Source organism: Galleria mellonella, unplaced genomic scaffold, assembly GCF_026898425.1.
Source record: "Galleria mellonella isolate WM207_F2 unplaced genomic scaffold, CSIRO_AGI_GalMel_v1 utg159, whole genome shotgun sequence".
NCBI lineage: Eukaryota > Metazoa > Arthropoda > Insecta > Lepidoptera > Pyralidae > Galleria > Galleria mellonella.
Window position 1 is genome coordinate 3,824,560 of NW_026442004.1, and position 21,369 is coordinate 3,845,928.

At 31.9% G+C, this 21,369-nt stretch overlaps 1 long non-coding RNA gene across 1 annotated transcript; it reads left to right on the forward strand.

The window, feature by feature from the left end:
- Nucleotides 1–224: 224 nt before the first annotated feature.
- LOC128200140 (uncharacterized) lies at nt 225–20,570 on the forward strand. The gene is made up of 2 exons (XR_008252560.1): nt 225–2,937; nt 19,059–20,570. It is a non-coding gene; the product is annotated as an uncharacterized LOC128200140 (long non-coding RNA).
- The last annotated feature ends 799 nt before the right edge of the window (nt 20,571–21,369 follow it).

Genomic DNA, 21,369 nt, shown 5'->3' on the forward strand with positions numbered 1-21,369 from the left:
ATTTAAAAATTATAGAACTCGAGTCGAAATTTAGCTGTTAATAAATAGTTTTTGCTCTGACTGGAGAAACTCTGGTTAAATTTATGACAGGGACTAAGACAAAGAGGTTGGATCAAGAAAAAAACGGGCTAAGATAGCTTTTGTAGGGCTAATGGGCAACATTGCCGACGCAGCCGTTACGCACACTTATAAAACAATTGAATCTAAATAATATACGGTAACCTTATATGCGTATATTATATTGCGTTCCTTTATATGCAGTAATCGTAGAAGCATTAAAAGAAGAATTTGCTTTGTTACCTATCATTGAAATGTCAATGTTCAATTGTATTATAAATATCTTCATAGTTAAGTTTAAAATAAGTATCTATTAAGATTGTTTGAAAACTTTTTATTAAATCATATTTTGTAGACTTACTTTGATTTATAACATTATTCAATTGATTACTTATAAGTTATCTTTAGAATAATAAAAAAATAATCGAGATAAAATATTATCTATATACATCGGTATCTTATTTGTTTTGCTAGTAAAAGGCAATGTGCGCTACGCATGAGAATGTCCGAATAATCAACGATATCAGATATTTAAATATCGTAGTGATAAATTATGACATGTTTAGATAGACTTTAACATGCAGTATGTTATCAAATCATGTAGGTTGAGGATGTGTTAGGCGTCGCTCTGTTATTGCTATATTGTACAACACTAAGGTAGGTCCGGTACGCATAAAAAAAATTAAATGTCAGTGTCAAACTTACGTCGTCGTACGTTTCCCAGTGCAAATATGTGATACACTTGTTGAGGTATTTATACGGGAATCAGAATTAATTTAACTTTTATTTGGATTTATATAAAATTTTGCCTAATTTATTATGATTAGTGTTGTGAAAATGGTGTATTAAAGTGATAGTGTTAGTGGATTACTTTAAAAATAAATAGTGATGAAAGTTAAGTTTTTGAAAAAGTCAAAAGTTTTCTATAAAGACAGGACTAGAAAACTTCTTAAAATTTACATTGATTATATAATAATAAAGTTATCGCTTTCCTGATTTCTATAGTTTAGTGCAAAATATTTCACAAATTTAAAAATTATTTTAATGTGTTCAGACAGTGTTTCATATAGGTATTAGGTCTAGTTTTTTTTATAATTTTGCTTTTTAAAGCAAACAGAATTGACTCTTATTTTGTATTTATACTTTCTTAATTGTAAATTTTTAGCTTTAATTAGTTTCTAGACTCTTAATTTATAATTTACCATAATTTTTGTGATAAATTTGTAATTTTATTCTTTTTAAAATATGTATTGTTTTATAATAATATGGTGTCTATATTGTAGCTGTTCTCAAAAATAATAAAATATAATTTTAATAAAATATTAAATGCATAATGTTACTTTAGTTATTACTGTATAGACAGTGTTTTCTATTTTAGACCATTTGTGGCCAATCATATTGAGTAGCAAAAAATAATAGGTGTTTGCCCTGAATAATGTCACACACCTCACATTTCTCTAAAATCAGTATTGTTTACTGTTAATATATTTGTAAATGTGTATTTTGACCTCTTTTACAGGAAACAATACAGAAACTACATGCAGTACCAAACTATTAAATTATTCAACAAGATTATTTGTTTCATTTATTTTCCTTCCTTATTCTATCATTAGCAATAATTAATTTTAATCAATCATACCTCGTTTTAATATGCATGTTGTAACTCATATTTATTTATGTTCCCAGGCATATTTATAAATACAAGAGGAAACTCCAAATTGTTCATTTATCAAAATCACACATTTCGATTTATGTATAAAAAGGCGTATGGCAGCCAATTATGGTATTGCTGGTACTTCTTCAGTAGGTGTTGCCCTGCGAAGTTGAGGATAAACAATGCTGGGAATGTTACTGAATGTATTGGACGACACAACCATGAACCACCGACATGTTGGATGACTCCTGATGGCAAGACCTACAGTTTGCCACCATTGCCAGATAGAAGTGCTCCATAACAGCAGTGTAATATGTATCAATTAAAAGTATTCCGAAACATTGTGTTTCACTTTGTTGTGTGTAAACCTGACTGCCTCTTTCCGTAATTGAGATTTTAAGGCTTAATTGCCTGCTCGGATTGTTCAGCAGCTGTAAGATGTATTCAAGTTAAATGAAACTGTATAAGTAATTGTGAAACATATATTAAGTTTTGTAAATATTAAAATTTAGGTTTCAATATTATGACAATATTGAAAGTAATTAATTTTAATTTGATGTTACACTTGTATCTCATGTTAAAAATATTAATTGTTAACAAAATTCGTTTTTTTTTTTCCATTTGTTATCATTAAAATTATTATATTTACTGTTAATATTGTGACCATTGTTTTAAAGATTTTGATTTATGAACAAAAATGTAATTATACAAGAAAATTGTATAAATATTACTTTTTTTAATTTTGATTGTACTTTTGAAAGCTTCAAGCCCATTGTAATTCCAAATATTATATCATTTATATATGTATTATTCGTTACTACACTACAGGCAATATGAGTCAATTTTATAATTTTTAAGTAAAGATTTTATAAGTATGTAATTATTAAATTAAAATTGCAATTATATATATTTCAAAAATTAAATATATATAATTGCAATTACTACTTCATTAAGTGTCTCAGTGAAATATTTTATAATTTAATATATGAATTATATTTGTTAAATAACTTTTATTACATGAATTTAAATAATTTAGAGGTAATAAAAGTAAATACACCGAAAATGTATAATTTTGCCTTTCTATTAATACCTCCTTATATTTTGTTTATGCTACTTAGAACGCAAACAAGGGAACGGTTCACCCAATGGAATAGTAACCGTCCCCTATAGACAAGAATGACACCACGAATAGCACAGAATATACTGTGCCGCCTATCAGTAAGTATGTAAGTTTACTATAGTAACGTTAATAAACAGATACTTAAAAACCTCTATTATTTTTATCCACATTTCCATTTAGCATATTTTTCAATAAATTGTGCCATTTAATATGCCTATAAAAACATAGTCGGTATCAAAGTACGAATCCGTTGAAATACTTCTAAATTAAGTTGTATCTTCAGTGTATGTGATTCAAGTTAAAGAAGTACGATTTTGTATTTTAGCGAGTTATACATACCTACTCGTCTGACGGTTTATCACTTGTTTCTTTATTTACACTGGTTCAAGGCCAGATGATTAAGATATTAGGTATCCACTGTAGTAAGTACTTAGGTGGATTAAAAATATGTTTTCCGTTTACATGGAAGTCTTATCTTACACATACTTGCGGTTGGTACTTTTTGAAACACTACTGCCTTTTGCAACAGTTGGGAATAATTGCGAATTGAGGTGATAGTAATAAATAGTTTTTACACCATAGACAATTTAACGTATAATCTAAGTTTTACATATCGTGCAACGCCATCTAGTCTCCAAAGGCAGAGCTTGTATTATTGATTATTAGACAATAGACATTGACACATTTTTTTTTTGTAAATAGAAATATGCATTTCATACCCAGTATTTTTATTAATTTATATCAAACAAGCTAATCACTCATTTGATGGAATGTGATAACCGTCGCTGTGATCACAAACATAACGAAGACCTCAGACCAATATGTCTATACATGCACAATTATTCGAATGCTTTTCAATCGACTTCAAAAAGAAGGAAGTTCTCAATTCGGTTAATTTTTTATGTTCGTTACCTCATAACTCAGTCATTTGCAGATCGATATGGAAAATTCTTTCTTTATCTTAGATCATATACTTAAAGATTGGTCGCATAGAAATGTTATCAAAATCAATTCTATAGTTTAGTTTTATATTAAAATAATTGGTTTTTCCATAATTGAAGTCAGTTTTTTTTTGTGGGACACAATTATACTGTGCTAAAATAATATGATAAATTTGTGACTATTTCTATAAAAAAGAGATATTTGTGAAAAAATGATATTTAGAGTTGCTTAATTAGATCTATGTTATTGCTCTCAAGTCTACAATATTTTTTAGAAAATTTGTCTGTCTATATGTTTGTTCCGACATTACGTAAAAACTACTCTACCAAATTGTATGCGATTATCACAGTTGTATTCCTAAAGGTCTACCTTAATCTATGGCTATATTTTATAGTCTATGAAGCATCATCTAAAAGTAGTCTAATCATTAGTTTTCCTACTTCTGAAATTCAAGGAGGATGGGATTATTAGTGGACTACCAGTTCCATTGCTAGCAATATACCCTGACAAGTCGACCTCCACGTGGTCCTCCCTTGGAAACCATCGTGCTGAATTCCAGGTGTGATAATCACCACTGATAGGCTAACTGACCTGTCTTTTCATTTTCACTTATCCTTCACCTACCATATACCGTTAGCACAGGCGGGGCTACCATTTCATTATCATCTATTAAAAAAAATCCACGTTTACGAAGTATCAAGCGAAAAGCTAGCAACAGACTATAATCAAAATAGTATGGCAAAGATACAGTTCTTTGACCCCAAAGTCATATTTCAATTCCCGATTCGTAGATTTATTATATTGATGAGTCATTATCAATACGTATCAATTCAATAAGGTATATTTAGCGTCTGGTATTGAATGCGAGATACTTGTAGATAGCTAAAAGAGTTTATAAAAGTAGACAAAGCAAGCGATGTGCGTAAGAATAGTTTTTGGAATTGGCACTCGGTTCTGCTTAACTCGTAAGGAACCTGGCGTAAACATAGATAAGTTTAAAGAGTTAAATATTTATATATAATTTCTTTTCTCAATGTTCTCTACCCAAAGGTTGTCTGGAAGAGATTGCTTAGCGATAAGGTCGCCTTTTGTATCATTTCTTATTACAGTTAAATGTGTTTACTATTTTACAAATTGTGCAATAAAGTGTACATAAATAAATAAAAATAAATAAATACTTAATTAAAATGAAACGTACAAAATAATTTGTCACACTACTTTTTTATCGCCTCAGTATAATTTTACTGTAAAATCTAAAACATAAATAGATTTTTCGCATTTATAATCTTAATCATAACCATAATGAGACATAAGTGGGAGGGGGAGGGTAAAGAGGAGTTGTTAGTAATGGGAACTAGTAGGAGGCTATCATGACTAGCGATATACCTTGTTAGATCGACCTTCACGTGGTTCCCTTGTAAATCAGGGTTAATTCTTGTTAAATTCGTCCATTGGTTACAGTGATCGTTTAGCATCAGACTACAGGGATGTACGCTTATAATATATTATGATTAATATGTATAAAAATAATTAAAGCGATCTTATTTTTGGAAACGACCGATCATTTTCCTATTATCAACATGTATATGTGTATGTTGTTTCAATGTGTTTCCGTGCTATTTTTGGAATAGTTATTTATGTAAAAGATTCAGAATGTTTATGTCGAGGCGGGACTGTTGGCCCATCGTAATGAATTCATCAGGAATTATTCACAGTTGTTTCCATAGGGAACTGTATGGAGGTCAACCTATTAGTATGTATTGCTAGTAATGGGGTCGCTTTTCCCTATTATTAAAATTATCTCCTCCTCCCCTTTTGTAGGGTCAGACAGATTCGTACACAACTGTGGGACGTAGAATGTTTATGTGACCACGGTACTAGGTTTGATATTAGAACGAGCTGGGATTGTTGGTAATTCTGACTATCAGACCCATTGCTAGCAATATGCCCTGTCAGGTCGACCTCTCCGTGGTCTCCCCTTAAAAGCATCGTGCTGAATTCCAGGTCTATTACATTATCAACTATAAAACAAATCTATGAAAAATGGAGACGTGTCTATATAAATAGTTGACATAAAAATAAGACAAAATAATGATATTTGCAAATGATCTCACAAAGTAAGAATCTCTGCAAAGGTTTTTATCATGTCTGGATCGCTATTAAATGGGCCTATGTAATCAAGAAATGCTGTCTCATATTACAAACAAGAAAGCTCATGTATCAAACAAGTCGTCTGAATGATTAATCAACATGATTGAGCATTATAAATCGCTTACTGTCCCTCTCCGATTGCATTTGCATTGTATTGAAGATAACAAACGTTTGTTATGCACTTTTGTAATAATTTATTATTTATTTATTTAATAATAATATTTTTTTAACTTAATTCACTTTAATAATAATTTAAAAGCAAAGCTCTCATTCTCTGTCTGAAATAAGGTTTTTATTTTTATAATAAAAATCGCGTATCGTTTCTTAAAAAGAACAGAATACACATGCGCTGTTTTTAAGGTGCTACTTATGTATTCTCAGACATGTCTTTGTCTATAACTCAAAGCTCCATTCCTGATATGTGTATCAGGAGCAAAAGAGGAGGAGGTGGAATTGTGTAGGTACCAGACAATTCTGGCCCCCATCTAAATACGCCTATGGGGGGAAAGGGATTGTTAGCAATGGAGATTGACAGCCCTATTGTTAGCAGTATACCCTATTAGGTCGACCTCTACGTGGTACCCCCTGGAAACCATCGTGAACAATTCTTATTGAATTCGTCACGATGGGCTAACTGACTTGCTTCATCCTCACCTATCATCCTTCACTGGTGCCTCGCCGGTGAATACCGATAGCGCGGGTCGGGTTACCATTCCATTATCACCCATTAAAAAAAATAATACGCCTATGGTAGTAAAGTAGCTATGGTAGTTAGTTCTTACTAACTTGAAACTGCACCTTTTTAATTTTACAATGGACAAAAAAATATTAATTGAGCTAATAATAATACGGGAGTCTTAAATATTTTTTCATTATATATACATATATATATACCAAAAAGGGAAGTCCAGAGTTTCCGGATTAGAGTAAGTATTCAAAATCGCCGGGCAAGAGGTGTGTGTGTTTGAAATGTATGTTCCTCTAAAAATCCAAAAAAAAATTACTTCCTTAATGAATTATGTTAATAATATAATTATAATAATAATTGCCTTTGTAATTGTGTTCCACAAAAAAAGTTGTTATTTTGTTACTAACAAATAACTAATTTAATTTAAAAACTGACTGATCGTCTGATATTGAATCGATTTTGATAAAATTCCTATGGGACGAATCTGTAAGTATATCCTTTCAGATAAAAAATAATTGTCCAAATCGGTTTACAACTGACGGAGTTATGAAGTAACATACAAAAAAGTACAACCGAATCGAGAACCTTTTTTTTGAAGTTGGTTAAAAAAATGTTACAAATGGTCAAATGTAAGAAGAACTTCCTAGAATTATTGGCTTGATTCCATAGTTATTTACCTATTTATTTCTAGATCTTTCTAGGTGCATCGTTATTCATAGTCATATCGGTAAAAACAATGGTTATCATTTATCATTTGGAACTACACTTTGATTTCGTAGTATTAATAAATATAAATTGCACATAATAAAATACATTCATAAATCATTGTCGATAATTTACTACGTAGTATGATTTTATTTTTATTTATTTATTTATTCATTAGTACAAATATGTGTACATAGCGGACTTAATGCTAAAAACATTCTCTCCCAGTCAACCATAGGGAAGTGTCAGAATACTCGAATGCGGTACTACTAATTATTGATATACATACATACTAAAATTACATATATAAACGAATAAATATATATGAATAACAAATATACTTACACATACACGAATTTGGGAATAATATAAAGCACTTATATTATACATTTTATGTTATTGAATGTAATTATAAAAATAAAAGTCGAAACCTTGGGTAATATGTATATAAATATATTACGCCGACCCCAAAATTTATATAAATGCGATAAGGGTAGGAAGTTGATCACTGAATGTGATTGAATTTTTTTTTAACAAAAAATCAGAAAAGACCTATGAAATTTTGGAGCCGAACGAAACAAAAATTTGATGTTAGAATTACATAATACCGTCTAAAAATATTAAAATATTGTTCCTTTTTTTTTAATCTACGCTGGCGGGACACCAGTGAGAGATGATAGGTGAGAATGAAAAGACAGGTCAGTTAGCCCATCGTGACGAATTCCACTAGAATTAACCACGATGGTTTTCAGGAGGAACCGTGTGGAGGTCGACCTGATAGGGTGTATTGCTGGCAATGTGTTAGCTATTAACAATTCCTTTCTCACTAATGTTGTTCTTTTGGACTTTTATGGTAAGATTTATGACGAACGAAATGTTAAGTTCCATATACTGGGCGGATTTTGAAATAAACAAAAATACGAAAGTTAGTCAAAAAATTTTAAAATTCATTTCATGGTAGACACCCAGGCTTGGTGATATGGGGTTAGACAGTAGTCTGTTAGTAATTGCACCTAATATACGCGTATAATCGTATTTAAATCACTTTTCATTAATCATTTGTTCATTAATTCTCATAATTAATGCATATACTTAATATTCCAGGATTAATGTTTTACCTCGCTAACGAATCGCTTAACTATCATTTAGGTTTGAAAATTTGAAATATAATGCTTTTAAGCGACTTTCGAAAGAAGGAGGTTCAGAATTCGTTTTTTTTATAACATAAGGGTCAAACGAGCGCGCAGTTCATGGATTCCTACGAACGTCAGTTGTGGCTGGCCTTTTAGAAAGGAATATGCTCGTGAAGTTTCAATGCCGTATCTGTTCGGAAATACTGATGTAGGAAGTTTGTTCTATACTTTTTTATTTTTTATTTTACAGATTTAATTTGTAGTACAAAGTTTAAGGCATGGCTATTACCCATGCCTTCAACTTGCATTCTTTGGACATTGATGGAGGAAAAAAGGTCATAACCCACCCATTTCGTTGCGGGGAAAGGGATTGTTAGTAATGGGGTCTGGCCTCATTGCTAACAATATACTCTATCAGGTCGACCTCCACGCTGTTCCCCCTGAAAACCATCGTGGTTAATTATTGATGGATTTGTCATAATGAGCCAACTGACCTGTTTCATCCTCACTTATCAGCACTCACTGGTGCCCCGTCAGTGTATACCAGGCGAGGTTACCATTCAGAAGGTTGTTTATGGTCATAGCCAATATATTTGCTTTCATTTTTATTAAACTCTATTGATATTCATTTATTTATTCATTTATTTATTTATTTATTTATTTACATATTTATTCACAATAGTGTTTGATGTATTTACATTATTTTCACTTGTACATTTTCTGCACTGGATTACCCAAATTAAATCATTTTCTCTCTAACTACACTGGGTTGGCTGGAAGAGATCTTTTTCAGAGATAAGTTCTCCCTTACTAACAAGTTGTTAAACTAATTGTCGAATATATTGTTTAAGTGCAATAAAGAATATATATATATATATATACTTAATGAAAAAAAACTATTATTACACCATAATAATGAAACATTAATATAAAGTCTCGAGCAATATGCTATGGAATTACGTTTTATGAATCAATTCATATCTAATTCGTACCCAATTCAAGGACACTGATAAGGCAAATGCAAATAGGTATATCTAGAGATATATTCGACATTTTTATGATAAAAAAAACCGCAGTATCGCAAATTTTATAAAATTCCTTCCGTTGGACATTTTATATATCTATCTATCTATCTTTAAGCCAAATTCCTATCGGGACAGACAGACTACTGAGTGTCAAAAACCTCTGTCCTTACAACTGTTGCTTCCTGCACTTTCATAACTCGTGTTATGCAAAATTACAAAAAAAAAATTGAGTAAATTTATATCGGACTAACAAGAAAGAAAACGATGGTTAATTCGTCGTTCCAATTAAAAAAAAGTATCTTTAAAATCGGTATTTCATTAGTGAATATATCGCATAAGCTACAGTTAACGACAAAAAAAAACAGTCAATTGGTCAAAACAAGATTGTAATGATATTATGATTTATTAATTTACCGCTAGTGACATGCTGTATTTTTTATGATACATCGCGACGCACCTTCTTTGATTGACCTTGTTTGTTTTTATAGCTATAACTTGTTAATATTTTTTTGTTTGTCTAGTATCTTTCCTCTTCTGAAACACTGTGCCCATCATTGACTAATCATCATCATCGTAGTAGGTATAACATACTCAATATTGATTTTAAACTATAAAGACATTATAATAACTAATAAATACATATATGCTATCTATTTATCTATTTAAGAGCTGCGCTCTTGCCGGTGGAGCTCTTGCCACTCACTATCATTTTCAGCGAGTCTCTTCACCTCTTGACACGACACGACACCAACTCCTTTCTTGATCTGCCTAATGTAACTATGTCTCGGTCTCCCTCTCCCCCTTCTTCCTTCTATCGTACCTTCTATTATAATGTTCATAAGTTCGTCGTGTCGTATCAAGTGTCCCAACATTTTTCCCCTTCTGTCCTCAATAGTTCTAATAATTTGTCTTTTTTCCTTAACCCTAAGCAGGACCTCCTCATTGCTAATTCGATCCCTCCAGCTAATTTTCTCCATCCTTCTCCAGCACCACATTTCAAAGCTCTAAGTTCATCTATATGCTAATATATTTATATGCTAGAATAACATATATATCTAGTATATAAGTAGGTATATGAGTTACATGATATAAGCTCGATGCTAATTTGGCGGGAGTATAAACAAAACAAGTTCAAATTTAACGTTTTAAAGTAAAGTTAGTTTTAAATGAATGTAGTTAACTAAAAGTCTGGTGTACCTAGATAGGATATAAATTAGAAAAAAGAAACACTAAATTGCATGTTTTATCAGATAAATTTGCTTGAAATACGAGTATATATCTAATTTAACATAAAGTTCTCAATATCCACGAACTGAAATTAGAATTATAACAAATATGTTAATTTTTATATTTTTGCAATCTTAAATCCATACAAATTCAGACCTGTCACATGCACACATTTATCACACACGCACACTAGTGTGACCATTTTCTTGTCTCGTTTTTATGATTGTTTTGTCAGTGCGTAGTACGTCTATGGTACTAATACAATGGAAATGCAGTCATAGAAATGAGACTAAAGTCGTTTAGCGAGAATTTACTGGGTACAGAGGAATAAAACCTGAGTCCTCAGGAATGGCAACGCATGGGGGTTATCATGGGCGAAACAGTATACTCTGTTACGTCCATGGAGTACCACGGACGTAACATGAGCAGTAGCTCATGTCTATAGGCGACGGTTTACCACTTTCCATCAGGTGGGCCGTCAGCTTGTTTGCCATTCTAAGTTGTATAAAAAAATGCCTGTTTCACTCTAACATACCATAAGCTACTATCTATATATATTTTAATTTACAATTTTTATATTGGTTAGGATAGTAACGGAATTTGTTACTAATTGTGATTAATATAAAAATTATTATACTTGGGTATATTATGGGCATTAAATTTATATAAGACCTTATTAAATAGGTGAAAACTGTAAAGCTTGACATGATATTATGTAATTTATAAATATATTTGTTCTTTGCCGAAACAGCAAATTTAAGTATAACTGCTTGGCTGAAAAAACTAATTGGACATAGGTACCCTGTGTACGAATTTTTTTTAACTGGCTTTAAAAAAGGAAGAGGTTCTATGTTCGACTGTAATTTGAATTTTTATATTTATTTAAATTTTAAAACAGAATGATACATACATGCAGATATACATTTAACCGACAAAGGTGTTCTCTGACAGTCAACTAATGAACAAATTGAAAAATAAGTAGACAGTGCATTTAAGAATTAAGGAAACATAAAGTAATAGAATATGTTTACCTAAGATATAAATAGCTACGAATAATACGATGTATGTCCAAAATAACAAAAACAATATTGGATATGGCGAGACAGTATAACAGGTAAGTAATTACTCCTTGGACTTTGATTCGTGACAAATATAGGTACGACATCGCGCCCACCTATTAAACTAAACTAAACTTATATTACTGCGTATTTGTATAAGGCTCATTATAATCTGTTCTCGAAATTATTTTTCTATGTCTGTATTAATATTAGAAAGAGTTTAGAGAGAGAAGAGAGGTTTTTATTGTTTGTAATAGATAATATCAAAATCAATTCAACCGATTTTAAAAACTTTCACCTGTAGAAAGACCTTAACACTGTTAATATTCACCTATAGATAGCTACGTTTTTTTTTTGTTATACAACTTAGAATGGCAAACAAGCTGACGGCCCACCTGATGGTAAATGGTAACCGTCGCCTATAAATATGTGCAGTACCATGGACATAACAGAGTATTCTGTTTCGCCCATGATACCCCCCATGCGTTGCCATTCCTGAGGACTCAAGTGTTATACCTCTGTACCCAGTAAATTCACGCCATATCCCACCCTTCAAACCGAAACACAGCCATGCAAACACAGCTGCTGCACGGTTGAAACACGAATGGGAGAGAGGTATCCAAGCAATCGACTACATCAGTAACATAGGCTGTATATTATTTATATAAAAGTTTAAACTGAGCTTTTTTATATAATTTAAACCAAATACACAGTTTTTAAGGTCAGTTAATATCTACTCTATTACTATAATAAGATTTCATTGAAATTTTTCAGTTACTTTTACGTAATCCCGGAAAAGACAGACATTTACATTAATTAAAATAAAGATTATGTCCCACGAAAAAAAATCTATTGTGACCACGACCAGTTATTTTGATTTAACTACTTAACTTTAACTATTAAACCGACCAATCTATAAATATATCCTTACAGTTAAAAAAAAAAATATTTTAGATAATACGGTAATTTTAATTAAAAAGAAAAATTCACTACGAACTTTTTGACGGATAAACCTCCAATAGTGTTTACAGATTTTTTTTTGATGGGTGAAAATGGTATGGTAACCCCGCCTGCGCTAACGGGATCCGCTGGCGGAGCACCAGTGAAGAATGATAGATGAGAATGAAAACAGGTTAGTTAGCCCATCATGATGAATTCATCAGGAATTAACCATGATAGTTTCCAGGGAGAACTGCGAGGTTAACCTGGTTGGGTATATTGCTAACAATAGGATTCTCAGTCTCCATTACTAACAATCCCTTTCCCCCCATTGTTTACAGATTAGGTCTTTGTTCTATTCGGTATTAGATAACTAAGTATTCCCTATTTAATTAGAATTAGATAATACGTGACTTCTAAATATAAACTTAAACGGATTAAAGTTCAGTGCAGTTAAACAAAGATGTTATTGACATAAGTACGTATTGATACAATATACAACTATGTTGCCATATTGTGACCTAATCGTGACATAGATAGAGTTGCAGTGCAGGTGACACCTGTCATACGATTTGTGTCATTGTAATAAATAATGAATATTTATATTCAAGAGATTTTTATTTATTATTATTATATTTATATTCCACTTCACTCTCAGACACGATTACTTCTAAAAATTCCACCACATCATACTCAGGCTTTTGGGAAATTCCTTTACAGTTATATCCATTCGACTATGGAAGTCTGCCATCCGAAATAAGGGAATCGACAAGTATAGGCACGTTTAAGCATCGTCTAAGGGAGCATTACTTATTACTATAATGACGTATTATTTATATGTGTATGTATATTTATATATGTGTATATGTATATATATATATATATATATATATATATATATATATATATATATATATATATATATATATATATGTAAGTATATGTGTATGTTTACAGGGTTTATGTATTTTATGTAACTTATAATGTGTAGTTTGTATTATTATTGTAATATTCTTCGTGTATACATATCTTATGTGTTTATACAGTGTATGCAGATCGTATGACTGCCTATTTTTCATTTTTAAAATAACATACAATTTACATGAAAAGGTTTTGCTGAAAGAAATCTTTTATTGGAGATAGCTCGCCTTTGTACATTATGTTTCAAATGAATTGTGGTTAACATTATATTTTGTGTACAATAAAGAATAAAGAATACTTATTATAAAAACATGGCCGTGTGGTCCCGGCATAGAATAGACCACCCCTTCCTTTCCTGTGGGTGTCTTAAAAGACAACTAAGGAACGGCGAAGGATAGGCAGCAGCATTCCTCTTAAAACATCTCTAAAGCCTGACTGTGATTGCCAATCCGCCTGCCAAGCGTGGCAACTACTGCCAAAACCTCCCAAGGGGGAGGCTTATGTTCAACAGTGGACGGTTAAGGGCTGATATGATGATGATGATTATAAAAACAATAGCATAGATTTAAGGATAGTAAATTTATTTTTATAGTAAGTATAATTATTTATTGTTTTTATCTATCTGTATACTTTTAATAAATCTGTGGAGAGGTAAGTTGTGTACATGAAATATATTTCCAAAATAACTATCAGGGGGTGATTAGTGATCGATACTGATGCCAAAAATGCAATCAGTAAAATTTTTGTCTGTCTGTCTGTATGCTCGTTATAAAAACCAAAACTACTCGATAGATTTTAACGAAACTTGGTACAATTATTCTTCATACTCCTGGGCAGGTTATAGTATACTTTTCATCACGCTACGATCAATAAGAGCAGAGCAGTGAAGGGGATGAAACGGAAGAAGTTACTCCATTTTTAAGCTTCCGTCGCGTGTGCAGCCTTAATGGCCACTTTTTAAAATATAAAAATGTCCACCCGTGCGAAGCCTCTTATCATTTGCAATGGATGCAGGTGGCTTAGAACGGGTCTTTATAACCGTCTCTGGGGAAGGCCTATGTTAGCAGCGGGCAGTTAATGGCTGATTTGATGATTATCATCACTAGTGTTCCACCAGCATATATTGTTGTTATAAGTCATTATATATTTTTTTTTATAATATCAACTGTTAACTGCTCACTGCGGAATATAGGCCTCCCCGTGTGGCTAGCCACACTTGATAGATGAATTGGCAACCGTAGTTTGGCTTTGGTGATTTTTTTTACAACACAGGGGGCAAACGAGCCTGCAACTCACCTGATGGTAAGTGACTACCGCCGCCCATGAGCACCCACAACACCAGCGGCATTGCAGGTGTGCTGCCAGCCTTTTAAAAAGGAATATACTCTTTTCTTGAAGGTTATATTGACGTATCGGTTCGGAAATACTGCTGCTGGAAGTCGATTACAAAGAATGGTTGTGCGTGGAAGAAAGTGCCTTGAAAAACGCACGGTGGAAGACCGCCACTTGTCTAGATGATTGGGATGAAACTTTAGTTTGTGGCGGATTGTACGGTGGTGAAAATCAGCAGCAGGTATCAATCCGAACAATTCCTAAGAACACTTCCCATGATGGTTGGATGGAACATTCCAATTCGGTGGTGATATTGAAAGAATGACGCTACTGCCTATCTCTCGACTATTAATTTCCCTTAGTCGCCTCTTACGACACCCACAGACAAGGAAGGGGTGGCCCATTTTATGACGGGACCACACGGCAGTTAATTATAATTATTTACAAAGTATTCAAGGCAAAAAAATATTTAGGTAACTACAGCCGAAGTCCGATAAGGGAGGTAGCGTGACTGTACCTAAATATAATTATATCAACAGAATGCCGTGCGTCATTAATGAGACTTTGTACTTTATATATCTTATCTAAATTAGACGTGAGAAAACTTATCTGCTTATATTGTAAATATTATTGTAAACTAGCCATTGTCTCGTGACTTCGTTCACGTAGTTACATACACGTGTACAAAATTTTAAGGTCCATGAACGGGGGAAAAAGGAATTGTTAGTAATGGAGTTTAACAGTCTCAATTGCTGGTGATATACCATATCAGGTCGGTCTCCATGCAGTTCTCCTTGGAAATCGTCATGGTTGATTTTTGTGAAATTCATTACGTCACAATAGGCTAACTGATTTGCTTTCATTCTCATCTATCATTTCTTAGTGGTTTCCCGCCAGCATATACTGAGAGCACATGTGGACCATTCCACTACCAGCCAATAAAAAAAGGTCATGAAATTCATATTATTTCATAAATCCTGATACAACGATAGAAAACTCTTTTCGTACCATGATGAAATTGCACCAATAGGTGTTATAGTCCTTGCGCTAGTTTTCATGTAATGCCAGCACCAGCAGATTTCACGCATACAGACAGATTGATATACAAAAACGTCTATATCATAGTTTTAGTATATTTTACATTGATAACGCCTGTGTATTTATATTGTCGTGTGGCCTCAAATTAGAATGGGCCATCCCTTTCTTTTCCGCGGGTGTCGTAAGAGGCCACTAAGGGAACTTGATGACTGAAGGATGGGCGACGGTGTTCCCTTTAAAACGTTACCAAAAACTGTGAAACCCCCCTTAGGGAAAGGTTCAACGGTGAACAGTATGGCTGGTATAATTGAATAAAATTTAATTCAAAATTATATTTAAGATGCTGTAAATTTCTCGTAAAAGTTATTATGGACTATCTACAAATTATCTAGCTAATCAAGTCTATAAATAAAAGTTAGGAAGAAGGGTTATAACTCTGATTCTCAACATTTTCTGGGCCACGACTCTCTTTAGAAGAAAAATAAATATTAACACTTCCAAGTATAAAATTTAAATGACTATAAACAGAATATTTCAATGACTTTTACTGGCATATAACACTGTTAATATCGTGACGTTCAGACAAAATAAAGTCCATTTGATAATTTTAGCAACATTACCATGTGTTCAACACGTGTGCAGCTAGCAGTTATAAAGTTTTTCACATAGTAGTTTTGTTATGCGTTGACAGATTAGTTAGAAGCAGGCGCGGGACAAATTTTGCACTTGAGTTTCCCGCCATTTTTTTAGATAACGAAAATTCATGAACCTTAGATTAAACAGAGTACACAGTCAATTTTTCATATAATTTTGCGTGATAAATAATTATGAGTAATTCCTTTATAATATTCTTATAAATTCTGCATCTTTTTAATGCGTAAACATTCATTTTATTTATTAAATAACATGTCAAGATACATTTTATGCGTAAATATATAGAATACTGATAAAGAAAACGAGTCAGCTAATTTGACAAATAGCTGATAAAAAGTTGACCCGTTTTGAGTGTTGATGCTCGATGCTCGATTTATTTACCTAATCTAAGGCATGAACTTACGCTTCCTTAATTTCTGAGCCCAAGTATATTGTATAATTGAAATTATCTAATAACGTTACTATTGTTCCACCTTGCATTTATGGAAAATATGTGGTAAGAGATATGGGTCTTTATTAAGTTGAGCGTATTAATATAATTTCATTTATTTATACTTTTGCACGCATTAAAATATACCTACAGGGCGGACTTAATCTAATAAAGAATGCCATCAGGTGATGGCATTCTCTACCAGTCATTAGTAGTCATACAAGAGAAATTTATGTATACTGAGACTTTGCCCGCGTGAATATAAACAACAATCTGTTACGTCCATGGCACTGCTCATGTCTATAGGCGACGGTTACCACTTTCCTTCAGGTGGGCCGTCAGCTTGTTTGCCATTCTAAGTTGCACAAAAAAAATATAAAAATAAAAAATTAAACTAACTACAACTATCAGTATATAGTCTATCTATATACCAAGTTTCAGTCAAACCATGTTTGATTAAGACAACATCCAAACATCTGGAAGAGAAAGGGTTTGCTAGTTATAGGGTCTAACAGCCCTATTGCCAGCAGTACACCCTATCAGATCGACTTCCACGCGTTTCCTATATTACCACGTGTACCATTCTAAAATGTGTCACCCATTAAAAAAAAGACATTCAAACGTCTTTACTTTTTTTACAACATACTGCTGCAACTTCTCGTATTTATAGCGTTAATAGAACAATTTTCCATGTTAACATATTAATTACACTAGAGGAAAAAATTAAGGGATAAAAAAAAATGCCAAATTTTTTAAGGTTTTTCAAGTAGTATTTCCTTTAAAAATTGTCGTATTGGAATTTAAAAAAAAAAGGATTTTAAGGCTCAAAGTTTCTAGTTTTGAGATCTTATGATGAATATGCATTTTTTTATAGATAAATTAACTGTTTACTTAATAAAAAAAATATCTCATGTTGATTATGACTCCATTTTGGGACTAAACAATTATAATTATTAATTGCTACATTGTTATAAATAAATAAACCAGATATCTGCCTACCCAATTTATTTGTTATATCATCCATCTAACGTCACTTATGTCCTTGCAGTTCAAAGTACATTCGTAATATACGAGTGTAACAAAAACTATATTATAATTATTGCAGAATATTGATAAACGACTTTATAATTTAATACAAATGATAAAGTCCATTTGCTTCAGTGCCGTGATTATTTAATTTTCATTTGCGGAAGTAAGGTATCAAAACAGAACTTCAGGTCATTTATATCAAAAAATTCTATTAGTATTATAAATACGGAAGTTTATAATGATAGTTGTTTATAACGCTTATCAAAAACTATTGGACAGATTTGAATGAAATTTGGTTTACATAGGATACTTAATGTACTATTTTTATGTGGGCGAACTACGAGATAAAGCTAGTGTATAATACGAATATAATCTCTCTCGGAAATTAGCATGTCAACTGGCTTATTATTTTCGTTTTAGAATATTGGCTTTGGTTATTTTGTCTTCTTTGACTTTTTTTTTCTTTTAGTAGACTTTTTCTTTTTATATTTTAAACTATTTACTATATAACTTATAAATTATTGTATTTTATATTATAACTATATGCGGCGGTAGTCACTTACCATCAGGTGAGTCGCAGGATCGATTGGGCCCTGTTATAAAAAAAAATTTTGGTGTCTATGTTTTAGTGTAATTTTTATATTATCGTGTTTTGTAACATTATTATGACCAGACCAACCATATTAATAATGAGATCTGGTTATTTCTGGGTTATGCCCCGAGTTGCTCTTTATTTTAATTAGAATTATTATCTAAAATTATATATACAATATTTTTTACTGCCTATACTAGAAACAATATCTTTTTTTTTTTCAGATATACGAATGCATGCAAATATAAAAGCTGCCATTAATTTTTGATTCTCGATCGATAGCACGTCTCATACCAAAATGGTTCTACGTCTAAAATGTTTTTATTTTACATCAGTATTACAATATTACGTTTAATATTTCAGAGCGACGGCGCCAAGAGCTTAAAATACATACAGATGATGTAAAAATACAGAGCCATTTGAATAGAAGAAATTCAAGATGTGACGTTGTGCGCAACACGGGAAAATCTAATGGAGCTGCCAGAGAACGCATCAAAAGGTTGTTGGGTTTATTAAAGAAATAACGATAATATTATAAACTTTAATAAAAATATAATCAGACGTTTAAAGAAGATATATGTAATACTGCTGGTTAACCAGAAAGATATTTTTCTAAATGGCAACGCAAGAGTGTACTCGAGACTTTGTCGTAGACCGTCTCATGGGTTGCCATTAAAAATATATTTATGTCCTTTAATTTACGTATACAATACAGTCGATTGTGTGGTACCATTTTTGTAAACATAACTCTAAAATTTTACTTTAATATCACAGGGATATCTTACGTATAAGTAGATATTTATATAAACTAAATTTCTAATAGGTTAACATTAAAATAATCATAAATTTAATTTATGATGGTCTATAAAATAGTAATATTGCGAAATTATCAATTTAAAATATTAGGTTAAAAAGTATGTTGGGGGAAATGGCGTTTTAGAATAACATATTCGTGTTGACCAATGTGAACAGTATGTAATACGGTATCTATATCGTATGGTGTAAAATACACATACAATAATGTTATGTGCCTGATTGTTACATATTTTATGTATATTAAAAAGTATTAGTGACGTCACGCATTGCTAAGTCAGGCTGAGCTTTTTATGTTTCTCATTAAGAGTTAGGAAGAGTTAGGGACGTATTATTTTTTTAATTATAATAATAATCAATATACAGTAATAAATAATATGCAGTAATAGTTTTAATTTAAAAATATTGTTTAGTATTGTTTGTGATGTTTTAAGTGGGATGCTGTAATTTTTAAAACCTAACTGCAATTGCTACTTCGCCTGCCAAGCGTGGCAACTACTACCAAAAGCCCACTTATGGGAGAGGCCTACGTTCAGTAGTGGACAGTTCTATCTATCTATGTATCATATATTGAAACACTTTTCTCTTTTGTAGATATTTCCTACAAAAAATAACGTAAAATTATTTCTTATTTTTGTCGGTATGAGTAATAATTGTTTCGTAAAATATAATTAAGTGCGTGGTAATGGTAAAAGTTTAAACTTATTTATTTAAATTAAACAGAAGAACAATAATTATATCAGCCTTTAACTGTCCATTGCTGAACATAAGCCTCCCCCTTGGGGGGTTTGCCAGTAATTGCCACGCTTGGCAGGCGGATCGGCAACCGCAGTTAGGCTTTAGAGATGTTTTAAGGACGCTGCTGGCCATCCTTCGCCCTCCCTTAATCGTCTCTTACGACACCCACGGGAAAGGAAGGGGTGGCCTATTCTATTCCGGGACCTACACGGCAACAAGAACAATATTATTTGTTAAATATCTAATTTACATTTTTATAGTTTAGCTGCATATATTTGCAAAGTAGAGATAAATATTGAATAAATAAATCTTTTAACAACCAAATTTTCGAATTGTCATTTTTTTGTCATTGTCATTGAATTGAAATTTGGTTGAAAACCAAATGTCGAATTTTTTTAAGAATCCTTGCCAAATACATACTCATGTATAATTAAAGACGCTCAAAGTAAAGAAATAAAAAAAATATATACAGTGGAACATTTAATTCTCTTTATTTGAAGTCTGTTAACAAAGTAATATTATCGAATCGAATTAGGTATATTTTTCGAACAATATTTATAAGATAGGTACTTTTGTATGTACACTGATCGATCGATTATAAATTTAGGTGGTGAGTGCAATCAAAACAAAGCGAATTGTTTTTTTTTATTTTGTACAAAACATGATAAAATTATCAGTCAATTATATGACAAATACTAAATCATAACACACCTGACATACAAAAATAATTTTATGGATATGGCGATGGACTGCGAGATTATTTCCTATATGAAAAATTATCAATTGTTATTCGCAGTAAAGGTTTTCTAGTTGGATTGAAGAATTAACCAAGTCTTATAGTATATTTTTGAAACTACACAAATGTATTGATTTAACATTTAGTAAATTTGTTTGCATGGGTACCTCTGTCCCATTCGTGTTTCAACCGTAAAGCAGTTGTGTTTGCATGGCTGTGTTTCGGTTTGAAGGGTGGGATATGGCGTAAATTTACAGGGTACAGAGGAATAATATCTGTGTCCTCAGGAATGGCAACGCATGGGCGAAACAGTATACTCTGTCATGTCCATGGTACTGCTCATGTCTATAGGTGACGATTACCACTTTCCATCAGGGGGCCCGTCAG